The sequence below is a fragment of the Xenopus tropicalis genome, chromosome 7 (genome assembly GCF_000004195.4).
Source record: "Xenopus tropicalis strain Nigerian chromosome 7, UCB_Xtro_10.0, whole genome shotgun sequence".
NCBI classification, from domain to species: Eukaryota; Metazoa; Chordata; class Amphibia; order Anura; family Pipidae; genus Xenopus; species Xenopus tropicalis.
Genome location: NC_030683.2, coordinates 74,373,014 through 74,390,399, shown reverse-complemented (window position 1 = coordinate 74,390,399; position 17,386 = coordinate 74,373,014). Strand labels below are relative to the sequence as shown.

At 36.6% G+C, this 17,386-nt stretch overlaps 1 protein-coding gene across 3 annotated transcripts in view; it reads left to right on the top strand.

Moving 5' to 3' along the window:
* Positions 1–17,386, top strand: part of pknox2 (PBX/knotted 1 homeobox 2) — a 327,926-nt gene that overhangs the window by 171,384 nt on the left and 139,156 nt on the right.

The following is a 17,386-nucleotide window of genomic DNA, read 5'->3' as shown; positions in this document are numbered from 1 at the left end:
TATGCATACAGCTTTGCCCACTGTAGCTGGAAATTTGCAGTTAAGAAGTCATTTTCTTTTACACACTTTGTTACATCTTGTTTACACAGGTACATTTCAATTTGATTGTCATCAGTTTCTGCATTTCAAGGGATTGCGATAAGAATTAGATACAGTATGAGGCAACATGGGATTCCTTTAAGAAAAATAAAAAGTGGCAAATTGCTTATATACGAATTTTGACTTATGTAAAAAGTCTTTCGAATGTGGGGTTTTAAAATCTTGTTAACTTATTTAAATGATCATTAAGTGTATCATGCTAAACATGAACAGTAACACTGAATGTGGTCAACTCAGTTTGAAGCTTTTAATCTGTTGCTGGATTGTTAGGAACTAATACATCACATTCATTCTTGCTTTATAGATGTAAAATGTACCACCATCCATTAAATGTATCTATTAACTAAATGAGTGGTGTTTATTTTATATAACTAAGAACTTACCTTAATTAAATGTTTGAGTTCTTGGGACCGTGAAATTAAAGGTGGACGTATAATTAAGTTTTACTATTTAACTCTATGTGCAAAATATTGGTATTGTATGTTGCTGAACTGGAACACCTAGAACTCATACAACGAGTGTATGGAGAAAGATGCTAAGAGTATATGTGAGTGAACCACTAACAGTATACTTTTATTATAATATTCATCCCATAATTAGTATCATGGTCCCTCTCTATCTACCTGTCACTGCTGCAAATAATATTAAATGAGAGGTGCCAGCCAGACATAGGGGCTGATTTACTTACCCACGAACGGGTCGAATGGAGTCCGATTGCGTTTTTTTCGTAATGATCGGTACTTTGCGATTTTTTCGTACGTTTTGCGATTTTTTCGGATTCTTTACGAATTTTTCGTTACCAATACGATTTTTGCGTAAAAACGCGAGTTTTCCTATCCATTACGAAAGTTGCGTAAAAAGTTGCGCATTTTGCGTAGCGTTAAAACTTACGCGAAAAGTTGCGCATTTTTCGCGTAAGTTTTAACGCTACGAAAAATGCGCAACTTTTTACGCAACTTTCGTAATGGATACGAAAAACTCGCGTTTTTACGCAAAAATCGTATTGGTAACGAAAAATTCGTACAGAATCCGAAAAAATCGCAAAACATACGAAAAAGTCGCAAAATGTTCGTTTTCAAGTCGGAACTTTTCCAATTCGGGTCGGATTCGTGGGTTAGTAAATCAGCCCCATAGTGTCGGATGGGCCACTGGTGTACCAGGAAAAAACCCCGTGGACCCTGGTCCTGTTGAGCCCCTCTGGCCCAAGCACACTGGCAAATGTAGTGCAGCAGTGGAGTGCTAGGGGGTCAGTATGCATTGCATGATAGTTATCTCCGCTGATGCTAGTACTCATGGGGAGTGGTGGGCCCTTAAGCTGGGGAGGGCGGGGTGAAACCGGAGTGGTGGGGTTTCCAGATGGGCCAGCCTCCCCCAGTCCAAAACTGGCCAGACCTCCCCTTACAAAATGCTGGTTGGAGACTCGCTGGAGACTGGCAAGAGGCCTTTGGCCACTGCTGTTTTCTGCCAGATGGCAGTGGTCAATATATATATAACTGAATCTGGCCTTTTGTGGGGAGCGCTTAATAAAAGCTTCATGTGTTTGAGTAGACAAAAACAAAGAAGTTATGAGCCCGTACCATTACATCTAAATAAAATCATGATTTCCTAAGAAACCTTTTACAAGGCATTATAAGTTTCCACGCACGCACAATGCCACAGCTCCAGTCTCTAGAAAAGCATTTTGAACTCATATTAAAGGCCAATACAGCGAGCTGTAAACATTGTCCCTTTAGCAGCAGGGTGAACCGGGGGAGGGGAATGGAAGGAACAAAGACAGCTGAAAGCAGCTGTCGTGCTGATGCTCTGAGGTGAAAGCACAGGGTGGGTGTGAAAGGGAGGAATGTAAGGGAGGATTAAAAAATGAGTTGAGAGCAGCTGAGGTATCAGGATCTCTGGCCTGTGCTATATCCTTGCTAATTACTTAACCCTTTTCCACTTTAAATACATAGTAATGCTTTGTTGATCTTTGTAAATCAGCACTGATAACTAGACCTGCCCTATAGAAATTATTCTTTTTAGAATCATTGGTACTTACTTTTTCTAAAAAATAAGTTATTTCAGATACTGCTTATTGTTCCTGTTCCACTATATATTTCTGACACTGGTACAAGAACATTGTTAAAATAAATTGACTGCTTCTGAGTCACTTATTACTCCTTGCTCCTTCAATCTAGGCCTCAGTTACTTCTCTAAAGAAAGCTGGATAGATTTAAAATGTTCCCCCCTTTGATTTGCTAGTAATGACATTTTTATTTTTATTTCAAGGAATTCCTTTTCAACTCAAGGCATTTTACAGAGAGCATAACCCTCTTTGGTCTTTCCTACCTGTATGTATTAATGAGGTAATATTTCTGTAGTACTTCCTTAATGCCTTCATTTTATTGCTTTTACATCACAAGTAATATGTTGGAGTCTCATAAATAAATAATGGCAATAAAATATTAATGTATTGTAATTTACAAGGAAGCTTAACTGTTGATGTCCTTAAATCACTGAAAAAGAAGTGTTCTACACATCCACTTAGATATGTTTGTACTTTTTAGTCTTTTCACAGTATGGCCTTTCATATTTTGCTCAGAATATTAATTATTTTGAAATTACCTTTAAATCATTCCTAAAAGGCGATTAACCAAGCAAAGGCCTATGAGAGCCTGTTGTGATAATCTTTACTTGTGGCAGCGATCAAAATTCTTACTACCTGCTTTAGGCTAAGGCTAATGCCACATGGGCGTTTTCTCGGCAAGGCGAAAAATGCTTGCCGAGAATATTCCCCGGTACTGTAAATTTAGCCTACCTTGTGCCTGCAACCAAATGAATGGAATACGTTCATGGAAGACTTCATATTTTCGGCGGATATCGGCTACATGTGCCTGCACCAGAGCATATTTTATTCAGGTACAGGAACAGGTAGGAGTGCATGGTGCTATTTTAAAATATACACCATACGCCACGGGGCCCATTTATAAATGTACGATTGAGTCCGAATACTAAAAATTTGTATTTTTTCTAAGTTTTAGAACTGTGCATATTTTCTGGGGGGGGGTTCCGTTAATTTGCGTGATTTTTTGTACTTTGCTGCAATATGTGCGACAAAATCTTATTTGTTGCAATGAGTACCAAAGTTTTGGAATTCATTCAAGCTTCGGTATCATGACTTTCTTTGGGCCAGGTTGGAGCTGCAGAGTGCCATTGAGTCCTATAGGAGGCTTCCAAAAACATGCGCAGAAGGTTCAAAGTCAGAAAGTTTTTCGCGCCGTTTAAGATCGCTCAGATACAAAAACGTTGTAATTTTCGGATTGTACTACGATCCAAAATTTTCCTCCTTTTAGTGCACATCAGAAAATATTGGATTTAATCAGCATTTTTTGTATAGTGCTTTTTACAAAATGTCCGAAATTCGGACTTTGATAAATGTGCTCCCTTGTGTGGCATTAGCCTGAGGTTGCTTTCATTTAACATTTCATTTAACCCTTGCTATTCGGAGGTGAGGCATGGTAATGTCCAAAGTTCAGTAGTGTGGGGGAAGTTAGGGCTTCTGTCGCAGTTGGGTTGGCGCGGTAATGCTTGCCAGAGTAGGAATGGGTCAGTATTCCCCTATTTTGGCTTACTTGCCCTTCTGACTTATTAAACTGCCATTTTACAGTTTATGTTAATAACATTTTTAATAAAACTGTAGCCTTTTCAAAACCGCCCAGAATCTTTATTTTATGTATATTCTGGGTAACTGAAAGGTCTAGGTATGTTAAGGACGACTTGCTGCCTTGACGCTGGCTCGGTTGAAGGGAAGTTGTGTAGTCAAAAAGAGGTTCATAGAAGTAAATATTTTATAGCACTTCATCAGTTTATAATAAGTAGCTACCCTGTAGCTCTTGTGCTGTGCAAACTGCACAATGGTACATGTGTTTTTATGTTAACAGTGACAATCACAAATAATGTTTGGAGTGATGCTGTATTTGGGAAGCAGTCATTAATATAATGACCATGCATGTACACCAGATTAGGCCAAGCAGATATGACGGTGTAGTTATGCGTGGGGGAGCCTCAAAAATGCAGTGGCTAAACTGCAGCAATGCAAATATCTATATCAATCAGATAGAGGCTTTTATTTTCTAACTTGTATTAGACTGATAATTTCTTCTTTGTGGTTATGGGCAACAGCACTGGTGCATTGTGGCACTAAATTACCCCACAGCCTTCTTGGTAGAACATATTGAACTGAAAAGGAGGTTAGTAGCAAAACAGCATTTCTACGCACACTTGCTCTGCACCTGCTTGATTTATAACCACCAGATGGTTATGCCACATAAACTAGGGTTAAAAAGTATGATTAAGTATAAAAAAGCATCCATGGAAATGGAAGAGAAACAGATTGTGCACTTGTGTAATATTCCAAACATTCAACATTAAATTTCATAGTTAAAATTTAACTTGTATGTTGCCCAAAACAGATAAAGCATACTGACAAACAACCAAAAATTTAAGTTACATTTTCTTTATCAGTGCAGCTTGGTACATTATGGCTATGGCTACCTTCAAAACACATTGCATTCTCGCTCCTTCCCTTCTATCCTCTGCAGGTGTTTATTCATGTTTATGGAAAGTATTTTTCTGCAGATGCTGCAAACACTCATTTAACAGGCACCCTATGTGAGTCCTACTATTACAGGATTTTTAAAAAAAATAAAAAAAAATAAAACTGGATTTATATCTTTATGTTCTTGCTTAACAAAACATGAACTTTTCTGACCACGTAAAACTCATTTACACTTCATCATGCAGTGACTTCCTTTCACCAAGTTTGCTTCTGAAAGAATATATTCTTTAATACATAAACCCATTGTTATGGCAACATATAAATAAAGACGCATGTGTTCATGTGGTTTAAACAATAACATTCAAGTTTGTACTTTAATTCTGAGTAATTTTAGCTTGTAAATATTTTGGCAACAATAATCTTGTAACTCCAAATATAACAGAGTGCCTTTGCATGGATCTTTTCAGCAAACTCTCAGCTTTTTAGCCTTTACAAGACAAATATATAGACATTTTATCTGCAAGTGTTAGTATAGTAATAGTATAGGATCAATGATTTCAGTTTTCATTGTCAGTGTTTGCCTACGTTGAAAAATATTTTTCTCACTTGCCAAATACTCTTTCCTATGTTTAAGATAAACCCTAAAAACAGGAGCTTTCATTTTTCTGTACTTTATGAAGAGGTAGTTTGTGTGGACTGTTTCTCTTACAGACCCTCTTTCATATATTCTCCTGTTCTGGCAGGGCACCAGATACAATATTAATCTTACAAATGAAAGAAGCAACAGGCCTATAATATAGAATATTTCTTAAGATATAGAAATATTTAAAAATGTATGTGTGTGTACATATATATTTATGTATAAATGCACAGGGGCAGTTTGATCAAAATGTGAGATGAGAGCTTACCAGAAAAAAATCGCCCACTTTCTATTCCTTTCTATGGGATTTTTTGAAGCTTATTTATAAAATTGTAAACTCATTGATAAATATGTTTCCAAAAATCCTATAGCAGTGACTAGAAAGTGGGTGACTTTTCGTATCCATGCCGTATCCATTGCCAAATCCATGTCCCTGGACACATGACTTTTCATCACATAAACACAGAAGTTGAACATTTTTGAATATTTATTTTCACCTGATTTATCAAAGCTAATCAACCTGTTTAGAAAGAAGACCAGTCAGACTTGATTCTCTTTGAATAAAAATGCAGACACAACAAGTCCTTTGAGGTTCACTCCCACAACTAACAATATGTCCGGCTGCTGATGAGGAGGGATTAATAATCAGCAAGTAGGACTGCACTCCACAGGTCACAAAGAAAAGGGTTTCTTTGAAAAAAATCGGTGGCCCAAAATTTAGTCACATTCACTGACCTTCCCTGAGGAGGGACACTGAACATGACCGAAATGTTGGACAACTGTGGAGTGCAGTGCTACTTACAGATTATATGTATACATGCCACTCTGTATATTGAGACTCTGTATATTGATGCAGTTTTTAGGACTCTGTTTTCCATGTTTTTTCGCCACAATGCAAAGTTTTTCCCAAAATTCCAGTGTCATTGCAGGCACACTCTAAACAGTGCCAAAACTAAAGACTATACTTCCCATTACCACCACTTGTAGAATCCATAACTCATGTTTGCACACATGTATCTTTAATGAATAATATCAATAACATGTGAACAACTTTGTGGTCAGCCTAAATTGGCACCTAGCATTTGAGACACTGATGCCTTTTTTTGTGATTCAAGGAAAACTCTCATACACAACATTCTTGTGGTGCACTGCATGCAATTGCCACAGAACTTATTTGCCACAATAATTCTGGGGACAAATTCTGCATGCTGGGGAACAAAAACTCCAAACATTTTCTTTTGCACATTACTAAGTAAATTCATATTTTAATCTTCCCAATTTGATGTGACTGTGCCCTTTTTATGACGCACAAATTTTCACGAATTTTTGTGGAAGTTTCAGTAAACCATTCGCCAATGGTAAAATGCTGTAGCTTTTTTTTTTTTTTTTTATAATACATAACCTTTATAATATATGTGACAGTAAGGTGGTCACTTTGTCATGTTCACTCTGTCTCCAGGCAGTAGAATTCATGATTCTTTTATATTGTAAGTTTTTTTTACTATGCCCCTTGTATTGGTTATTGGCTGATTTGTATGTAAATCTGTATGTTCAATATATACACCCATTTACTGTACAGCACTGCAAAATATGTTGGACCTTATAAATACGTGATAATAAGAAGAATTTACTAAGCATGATTTCTAATAAAATGCTGTTTAGTGGGTTGGGGGTGATATGCACAGTGCTGACATCTGGTGGTAAAGGGTGTAAGCAATGTTATTGTAACCAGATACTTATTTACAAAGTCACAAATGTGATTTTGAATAGAACTAAGCTTCTCTTGCAATAAACTCCAGGAGATTGGGGATCTATATTTGTTTTTTTTCCAAAACAGAATTTTCTTTGTTTTTTTAGTCTCCCACCAATGTGTCTAGACTGTAAAAACCATCATCTGTTAGTCTCTAGTAGCCAAGAGGCTGTGAGAAGGGGAGGAGGTGAGGAAAGTTTTAAGTCAGCAAAATGCCTTTTTACCGCATTGGTCAAAGTTTAACCTGTGCATAGCCTGAGGCTTACAACCCAGTCCCTTGGCTCTGAATTGTTCTGATTTTAAACATAAACAGGGCCATTTAGTAAGAAGTTGACCAATTATTTGCAAGGTTTATTTTGCAATTATATTATTTCTTTCTTCATTGTACGGACATAAAATATATTTTGATTTATTCAGCACTACAGATCTAATAAGTAAAATGAGTCCCTTTCCCATACAGCTTACACTTCAGGCACAGGGAAGTGAAATGACCTTCAGAATATTAAGGGAGTCATTCTTGCATTATATGTAACGTTTCATTTCAGTATCATACTGAGACAGTACAGCATTCTGCACTATAATAAAATAGTATGTATTTTGGTGCTTATATATAAATATATGTATTGCACTTCTGGAGCTTAATTTTTAAGAAGGCCTATTTGTCGAGCTGTGTACAATGATTTCCACCAAACAAATTGAGTGATTATTTTCCTTATGGATGATTGTGGCAACACCAGCTAAAACTTGGTGAAATTATTCTCTTCCCTAGAGGATCCTAGTTCCTACTTTTGCTTCAAAACCTTTAGAGGTTTTGGAATTCTTTTTCCAAAAAGTTGCAGTTTTCATGTCACAAGTTGAAAAATGTTAGTAAAAGTCATTCGTAGAAACTTTTTTATTCAAATTTTAAAATGAAAAATAAATTTAAAAAAATTTAAAGTTTAAATAAATCTGCCCCTAGAGTTACCCATTTTAAAGTCACTGGGGTGAAGGAGAATATCTAAGAAGTGATGAGAACGCAGCTTCATATTCATTACACTGCTTGATAAATTCACATAATTTTACACAATGTGGTCTTCTGTGTACAATAGTTTACTTTTTTCATATTCTTTATATGCATTAAGACATATATGTCAAACACAAGGCCTGGGGGCCAAATCCGGCCCCCCTGGCTGTTTTATGTGGCCCTTGGTGAGTGTGTCTGACCATCCAGCCTCATCAATTTCCATTTTCCTCACATAGTAACTAAGACTAAGGGGTATATTTATCATGCTGTGTAAAAAGTGTGAAGCATTACCAGTAATGTTGCCCAAGGCATCCAATCAGTAATCAGATTTCAACAGTAGCAAAATTGGCTGCTATGAACAACATCACCGGTAATGTCTTACTCCACTTTTTACACACTGTGATAAATATACCCCTTAGTATCTTACTAAGTATATTAATAAAAAATTTGGCCCGCTGCATTAGGACATACAATCTATAGTAAATTTATAGATCTTCCAGAAATGACTATAAATATATATATATATATATGGGTCTACTGTGTCTGTATCTGTTTAACAACTGAAAAAGCAAGAGCCATGAGTTGGTAATTTCACTATTGCAATTAGCTATACTGTAGAATTAGTGCTACATAGACATTGTCTTTATACTTGCAACAGCAATGTAAGCTACCAAGGAAAGCCTACAGTCTTTACTGAGGTGCCCATAGTGTCTGTTTCTCTGTAGTACACAAATATTTCTATTTGCAGACATGATGTCAGAGAGTGTTGGCATGCAGCCAAAAGCAAATACTTGGCACTTTTTACAGAATTCATACTGATATACTCAAATTGAACTTTTAAAGAAACAATGTCAAGTTGCTATGTTACAAAGCCCAAGCTGTTCTCTCAGTACAACTGTATGTATGTCTAATCTTAGTATATTTTATAGGCATGTAACCCCTTTTTGGCTATAATTAGACAAACCACGACTAAAGATAGAGCATGGGATACATTGGGCCTCTCTTTCAAAGGAATGGGCTTTCGCTATGTGGAAGGAAATGGCTGGATGATGTTGTTGTACTAAACTCCCACTGTGCTGTGTAGTGTGTTAATTCTAATTTAGTAAGATGGATGCCAGGAGCTCTTGCAATCAAACTGTTAACTTTTTAAGTATAAGTACAGGGATCAATCAATACTCACAGAGATATAGCAGAACCCACTGAGGATAGTAAAGGAGGATACCACCGGTTTATCCCACCTCTTGGTAGAGTCTGGGCAGGGTAAAGTACTGCACCTGTCAGCTTGGTACCACTTTGAAAGGCAGAATAGTGAAGTCAATCCCCAGGTTGATAACCTTTAACTTTTGTGGGTCCTACGGCTGGGCAAAGATCAGGGTTTATACTAACATGTATCCTGTCACTAGTCCGTGGCCCTAAGCTAAGGCAACATTGCCTAGTGGAAGAAATACTTCCAGCTGTCTTCTAGTTGGGGCTGAGCTGCCCTTACTATTTAGGTCTAACTAATCTCACTCCTCATAGAGGGTGCTATAACAAGGACTGCTATTCTGTCTAAGCCTTGTTCCCGACTTCTCCAGATAAGATATTGGTATCTGGGGTGATATTGGCTGTACTGGGGCCTGTTGCTGCGCCCAGGCTCAGTGGAGCTGTTGTTGGATAGCAGACAGGCAGCCAAAGAGGAAGCCACACCTCCTTGCTAGACACTATATGAGGCTGCAAGGGGTGTGGACAACCATATGGGCCATAATAGTCCTTGTTATAGCACCCTCTAGGATGAGGTATAACTGTAAAAAAGGGCGAAACCGGTCTGTAGTTGGGAATCTGATCAGCTATTATCCTGGCTTCTGCTTTAAACCCAGTGGGTGAGTTTTAGCCTATAGGATAAACCCATGTAAATGAGACTTTTCTAGGAGCCTTAAGGAATTTCTTCCCAGAATCCTGTTATGACTTACTTGTAAACTGTTACAAAGGCTTCTGTGCAGTAACAAGAAATCTGGGAAGAGGTAGGGATATCACTCCATAGGGCATTTAACCCTATGGGTCCCTAAAGGCATATGAAACTGTAGGCTCTGTCAGAATTCCTTATATAATAGGGAGTATGAAAACTGGCATCATTTATTAGATTCAAAGGACTTATTAGAATCGTACCTTGCAAAAAGGAAATTAATACTCTCCGTGCTTTAATACCAGGACTAAATGAATGTAATGAATACAGCAACCTTCTTCCTGAAATTGTATGGTAATCTGCAAACCAATATTTCTCTTCTGTTTGATTATGAATCTTGATCCATCAGACTTGTGGTTTCATGTTCAATTTCCTTCTTTATTATTTCAGCCCATGGATTTGCTGTAATTCTAGTGAGCAGCCTGCACTGGGGCCTCCTAGATGTTTCACTTTCCAGAAAAACAAACAGTAGCCATTATCCCTGCTTGGTGGCTGTTGCCCTTACTTTACAAACAATCTCTATTAATTGCACTCAAGTCACCTGCAGTTTGTGCCAGGGTTTAATGTTCCTCTCTTGAAGGCACAGTCAAGAAAATAGCAGAATTAAATGGTCAGCCCACCTCTTATATAAAAATAATGCAGGCATTTTACTGGCAGTTTAAGTGTTTTTCCTTTCATCTTCAGAGCCCCACAGTCGTGATTTCTGTAAAAAGCAGCTAGCTGCTGTTGCAAATTTGTATTTAACAACAATCCAGTGCTAATTGGGTACATTTGATTTAAATGGAAAAGAAAATCTTAATTTCACATTTGCGATTTTGTACTTGGAAAATTTAAGACACGTAATAGTATAGTAAGTACAATCTGGATTGCATAGTAATACTGAAAGTGTAAAGCACTGTAAAGAGGGCAGCATGATAATGCAGTGATTACCACTGCTAATTATCAGCACCAAGGTCCTAGGTTTACTTCCAGCCATGGCACTGTCTGCATTAAGTTTGTATGTTCTCCAACAGGTTTCATAGGACATAGTGTGTTTCATGGCATTTTGGTTATAATCCCCACTGGGGCAGCGACTAGTGAATCATGAATAGAGACCTTACATTTTTGGAATTCATTGAAATTTTTGCCAGCCCTCTCAAGGGTGACATTAGGATTTATTAAAATGTGAGTTTAGAGCTCAATACATAAAAACTCACCCACATTCTATTCTTTCCTATGGGATTGTTAGAAGCACATTTATCAAATGTGTTTAACCATTAATAAATATGCTTTTAAAATGCTATAGGAATGAAGAGAACGTGGGTAAGTTTTTATGTGTTAAGCTCTAAACTCACATTTTAATAAATCTACACTTTCATTCAGGTTCAAGGCCTGCTACTCCAGGACTGAGATTTACCAAAACCTCCCCTCTAATAACAATGAGAGTCATTTTTCTGCCTATAAATACTTATGTTAATGCCCTTGCCTGCTCAATATTTCTGCATGACTAACATATATTTGTTGAAGCACATTAACTAATTGTAACAGATGTATAAACCACCCACATCATTTGTTACCACATCAGTCATTCTTCTTCCAGATCCCTTGGTTTGTTGATACAAATCGTATCACAAAAACACCAATTGACATTTATTTATATATGACACTGTTGTGTCTTTCTTTTCCCACTGCTGTGTTTATGTTTCTGATATATATATATATATATATATATACTTTTTTCTTTTATTCGCATCTGATTTTTATTTATTTAATGCTTAATTTTCCAAATCTGCATTTTGCTTAACTCTTTAGCGAAACAGACCCTGACCCACGCTGTGGCAGCAGTGCAAACTGAACAGTGGATACTGTGTACGCATCTGGGTTATACTTGGCCACAGTACAGCCAAAAGTTCCCACTGAGAGGATGTTGCTCTCGCCTTGCTTTGGCTAGACCAAGAAAGCCCAGAGTGTTCACAATTAGACTTTGTTTATATTCCTCAGGAGGGACAGCCTGCCTCTGTTACCAGCCTTGGAGGATGCATCTCCAAAGCACACACTAGCCAATTAACTACAAGGCAGGATTAACCCCTTGGTGCCCCACAAAACAACAGTGTCATTAATGGAATGTTAATTGGTCTAATGGGTTTAATGTCAACAAGTTTTAATGAGTTCAGATATAATGAGCTCATTATTTTTAAAGCCTGTTTTTTAAACAATACATTAGTATTATCATCATAACAGTGGACGATCAGACTTAGAAACAAAATGTTCTAGGAAAAGGGATTGCAGGGTAGCTGCTGGAAACTGGTTAACACAATGCAGACAGTCCGCACTCATACTATGGATCTTTCAGATGTGTAGCTGATGTTAAATGTAATATCTACAAAGTTACATTTTTTTTGTGTTCATTAATTTATAGGTGTGTGTCATACTTCTGCACAGACCCTGTGCGGGGGGTATAAACACTACTGTTGCTTTTTTACTCCTTATATGATATCACACATAGCGGCACACTGGCAGCAGACTTAACTCCTATTGGCTGTGTAACAGGTTAAAGCACAACCAATGAATTGGTCCAATAGGGGAATAAAGCAAGGGCAAAGCCTGGACATGATCTAACCAAATAGGAAGTTCTCAGTGTGTCTAGTTCAAAATAGGCAACTCCCATCCCTTCAGAAAACTGATCAGAGAGACAGAAGGACTGATTTGACAGGTATAAAAAGCTTTTATAGTGGTCTTTTCACTTTTTTTTATGGAAAATGGATTTCCTGACATGCTGCATGCTGAGCATTGTTAGTGGTTTAATAGGTTTTGCACATTGAAGGTGAACAACCCCATTAAGCCCTTTCTTTTTTATAAAGCGATTTTTGTAGGCTCCTTGCAGAACTTTTATCTATCAACATTTTTATATACTTTTATCATCAACAAATAATTAAGATTTGATCAGTACCTTAGATTAGGGAACATATTTTATATAGCAACAGACTTACCTGCATGGTAAAAGGACGTTATGATTACTGCCATACAGTATGGTATATAAACACGTTTTTAGGTCAATTTCTCTGTGCTTAAAGCAACTTTTTCTGTGAATAAAGGCAGGGGATGACGGTAGCAGGGCTGCTTGCCAGATGCAGCCACAGAAGAAAGCAACAGGCCTCCAAGTTGGCAGAACTTCAATGTTGACAGCACACTTCATATTTCACATTACAGCTAGTGGTAGTAATTTTTCACCTCAGATCTAAAATTTAAATAAAAGTGCATATAATGAAGCAACAATGGTGGGGGGGGGGGGGCATCACATGAACAGTGTCATCCTTCAGAGTGTGTGTTCAAGAGTAAATTTCCCATAACTGTTTTGTTCTGATACTATCTGAGTAATTCTTCTTCTGCATTTGTACTATACACTCACCTTCTCCTCAGTGCTTAGCTATAAATTCTACAACATTATATCAGACTTTTACTGCATAGAAATTTGTGTCATTGACATATACTTTACCAAACAGGCTTATTGAAAGTCACCGCTGAAGAAAATAGGCAAAACTTTTTTTTTTTTAACCATCTTTGTAGTTTTTATTCCCAACTGTGTAATTCATTTACCCACTCCCAGTATAATTTGGAAAGCAGCACCCTTGATTTTAAAATGGCTATATTGAAAGTGTGTGCACAATTACTGTACAATATGTTACTGGCTGTGCAGTCTAGCAGTTCATAAAATCAGTTTATTAGTTTTTTTTCCTTCCAAATTTAAGTCCAATAATCGGTTATTTTGGACAATGGTTATGCAATTGTTTGAGCTAAGACAACAGCTGAGAATAACATTTCTAGAGCGCTGTAGTTAGCAAATGAAATGCTCAATATTATGCTGGAAGGAAGGACGCAGCAGATAAGTTGAAATCTTGATTCCGTAAATATACTTTTTTTATTGAGTCAAAGAAATTTTACAAGCAATTAGGGAATTAATGATTCACACGTGCATTGCTAGCACAAGACTTTGGATAAGACTAAGCATATGAAAATGTGCAATGCAATAAAACTGGGTAAAAAAGTGATTGCAACATAATAAAGCAAATACTAATAAAGTAGTAATGATGCCTTTTAAGTAATTATTTCCGTCTGTGTTGATCTGATGGAGGCTGTTGAAAGCAGGCTATATTTATTTGTTGTCTGAAACAGCAGGTTTTTTATTAAGTAAAAGTCCCTTTGTTCTTGATTTTTACAAATATTGCACCTCCTCATTTTCTGAATATCCCAAACAGTAAACAGTGTGCTAAATAAAATATGCAATTTACTTTTACTGTTACTTTTAATCCACTGTCAAGCGGTACACATTGTTGGTTAAAACTTAATATGCATTTTCTGTGTATTTAAATTGTGCTAATAGTATGGGATGAAATTACTTCAAATTTTATCTTATAAGTTGACTTTCAAATGGCCCTTACACTCTATAATGTTGGCTTTAGCTTATTACACAGAAACACCTGCAGTAAAATATTATGGCTTCTCTCTGTCCAGGTTATGGGCAAGGCTAGGCATATATATTTCCACTGTTATTCTTTCTTAAATGAGAACTACACGCATGATGTCCTATGGTCTGAACTGAGATTCAAAATAGGCCCTAGCATTTCACAGAGGCCCAAACAGCCCCCACCAGACCAATAAATAGTGTCAGTCTATGGCATCTTACAGCTGCCTCTCTGGGATTAGCCAGAACACACAGATTGCCAATCTGGGCCTGATGTCCCACCATTCACCTTGGTTCCTAGGCCAGTCTTCTTCTTCTTCAGTAATTATGACTCTACACAAGGTCTACAGAAAGTAATAAGAAAGATGGTAGTCAGTATGAACAATGGAACTTTAATAAAAACTGACACTACAGTACCTTTTTAAATGTTAGGGAAAGCACAAGGTAAATAATAAACATGCAAAGGAAAATCTATTGTTTCCTGAAAGTACAGGACATACTTATCGCCACCTGTACAGTAACCTAAAGTTGGAAACGTTTTATATAGCATGAGAAGCCTACGAAAAGGTTAGAACTTATGTAGGGTTACATAAGAATAATACATTTTTGGTGTTTACACTTAGGGGCCCATTTATCAATGTACATTTGGTTACGAATAGAAAAAAAACATATTTTTTCTAACCTTTAGAACTGTGTCTATTTTTTCATTCATTTCCGCAACTTTTTCATACTTTGAGACAATTTGTGCGACAAAATCATATTTATCGCAATGAGTATGAAAGTTTCGGATTCATTCAAGCTTCGGTATTGTGACTTTCCTTGGGCCAGGTTGGAGCTGCAGGGTGCCATTGAGTCCTATAGGAGGCTTCCAAAATCATGCACTGAAGGTTCAAAGTCAGAAAGGTTTTCCCGCCATTTATCATATTTCATATTGGTTTATGCTGGTGACAAGACCTGATGCAAATATAATATATATATAATATATAATTAATAAAATCTATAACATTACCCTCAAATTAGGTTTTCCAACAATAATGTAATAAATGGAATGTTCTGTATTCTACACACCATTTCCCGACATATTTTAATGCAATGTTCTGTATTCTACACACCATTTTCCGACATATTTTAAAGGAAAACTATACCACCAAACAATGTAGGTCTCTATAAAATTATATTGCATAAACAAGCTCATATGTAAAACCCTGCTTCATCTAAATAAACCATTTTCATAAAAAAAATACTTTTTTAGTAGTAAGTACTATAGGATATTACTAAACTGAAAACTGCCATTTTAAGAATAAGTGCCGCCTCCTGGGATCATAGGATTCACAATGCACACAAACAAGCCAAGGCACACATACATGCTATGCCACATCAGCCAATGAATGGACAGAGTTCCACACTACTTCCTGTTACAGTTAGAGCTGCATTATTTCTGGTCATGTGATCTCTGAGGGAGCACACAGCCCATCACTAAATGGTGGCTCAAGGGAAAAGATGTAAAAAGAGCAATATTTACTGATATATATATTCCAGTTTGGCGGGATTCCTTAATAGGTCACTTAACATAACATAAACTATCTGTTAGTTAAGTATTCATTCTGGGGGTATAGTTTTCCTTTAAGGACCTCTGCCTAGCGCCTCCTTTTCTCTATATATCTCCTTACTGCGTTCCAGTTTTTCTTACATATTTAATGATAAATAAATTATCAAGTTTTTAAGTTTCATGTTCTTTTCCTTAAATAAGATTGTGGAGTTTTTAAGTTTATTTTTTTGAATTAGAAAAAAAATCGAAAATTCAAATGTTGATAAATAGTTGTTTCCTTTCCTCAATCCTCATTTTTTTTAAAATCCATCATTTGCTGTTTCAAGTGGCATTTCCACTTACATTTGCTTGAGTTTTGGCCTTATAAACATAGCTTCGTTATTTAAAAAACACAAATGCTTACAATCCAGTGATGATATACACCCATAACATTCCATATTCAAAAAGAAATCAGCCCAAAACTGATGCTTAGATTATCTGTGCTCTCATCATATTTACTTTACATTACATTACAGCATTGTGTCTCACCTTGAGTATGTGGTACAGTTTTGGACTCCAGTCTTTCAGAAGGATATTAATGAGCTGGAGATTAAACTATAAGGAAAAAATATCAAGGTTGGGGTGGTTGCGAGGGGCATGATTACTCTTTAAAAGTACAAATTAGAGAAATAGCAGGTGTTCTTTTCTCCCATAAAATAAGAACTAGAGACCTCCCATTTAGACTTCAGCGACAGAACTTTTAGTGATGGTGGTTCTTCAGGGTTTAGCAGGGCAGTGAGATTGTGAAATGCCCTGCTTGGTGATATTGTTTATATGTGTGAGTGTATAGAGAGGTATAGGTATGTATATAGCATTGGGGGTCATTTGGAGGGGTTGAGCTTGATGGACCTTTGTCTTTTTTCAACCCAAGTTAACTATGTAATAAATAAAGATTGACTTCTATAGAAACTCCATTGACTTCTGTAAAAACTCACTTTTACTTGCCATGTTTTCATGCTTTTTCTTGAAACTTTTCACTTTTTTTCTTTAATTAAATTAAAATTCTGGATCAGTGTTTCAGAAAATATTTTATTTTATTGTGCTTTTCACTGCAAGAAAAAATGACAAATCGATTTTTGATAAATCTGCCTTTTAAGTGCCAAAGAGGAGTTTTTCTAACCTGAATTGGAGCACGTGTGTGGCCACTGTTCCTTGCACACTGTAAATTCTGCTTGAATCTGTTTTGACTTCCCTCATAGGAGAGATTTTTAGCTTATATCTTAAAAATATCATCTTGAGATTGAAATATAAACATATTTCACTAATATATTTATTTACTGCAAGGGATTTGATTCTGAAGTCTGGGAAATATGGAGTAAAACATCAGGATTTTAACCCATCTGCTAATTATTTTAGATGTACCATTTTCATTTAGAACACTAGCTATGT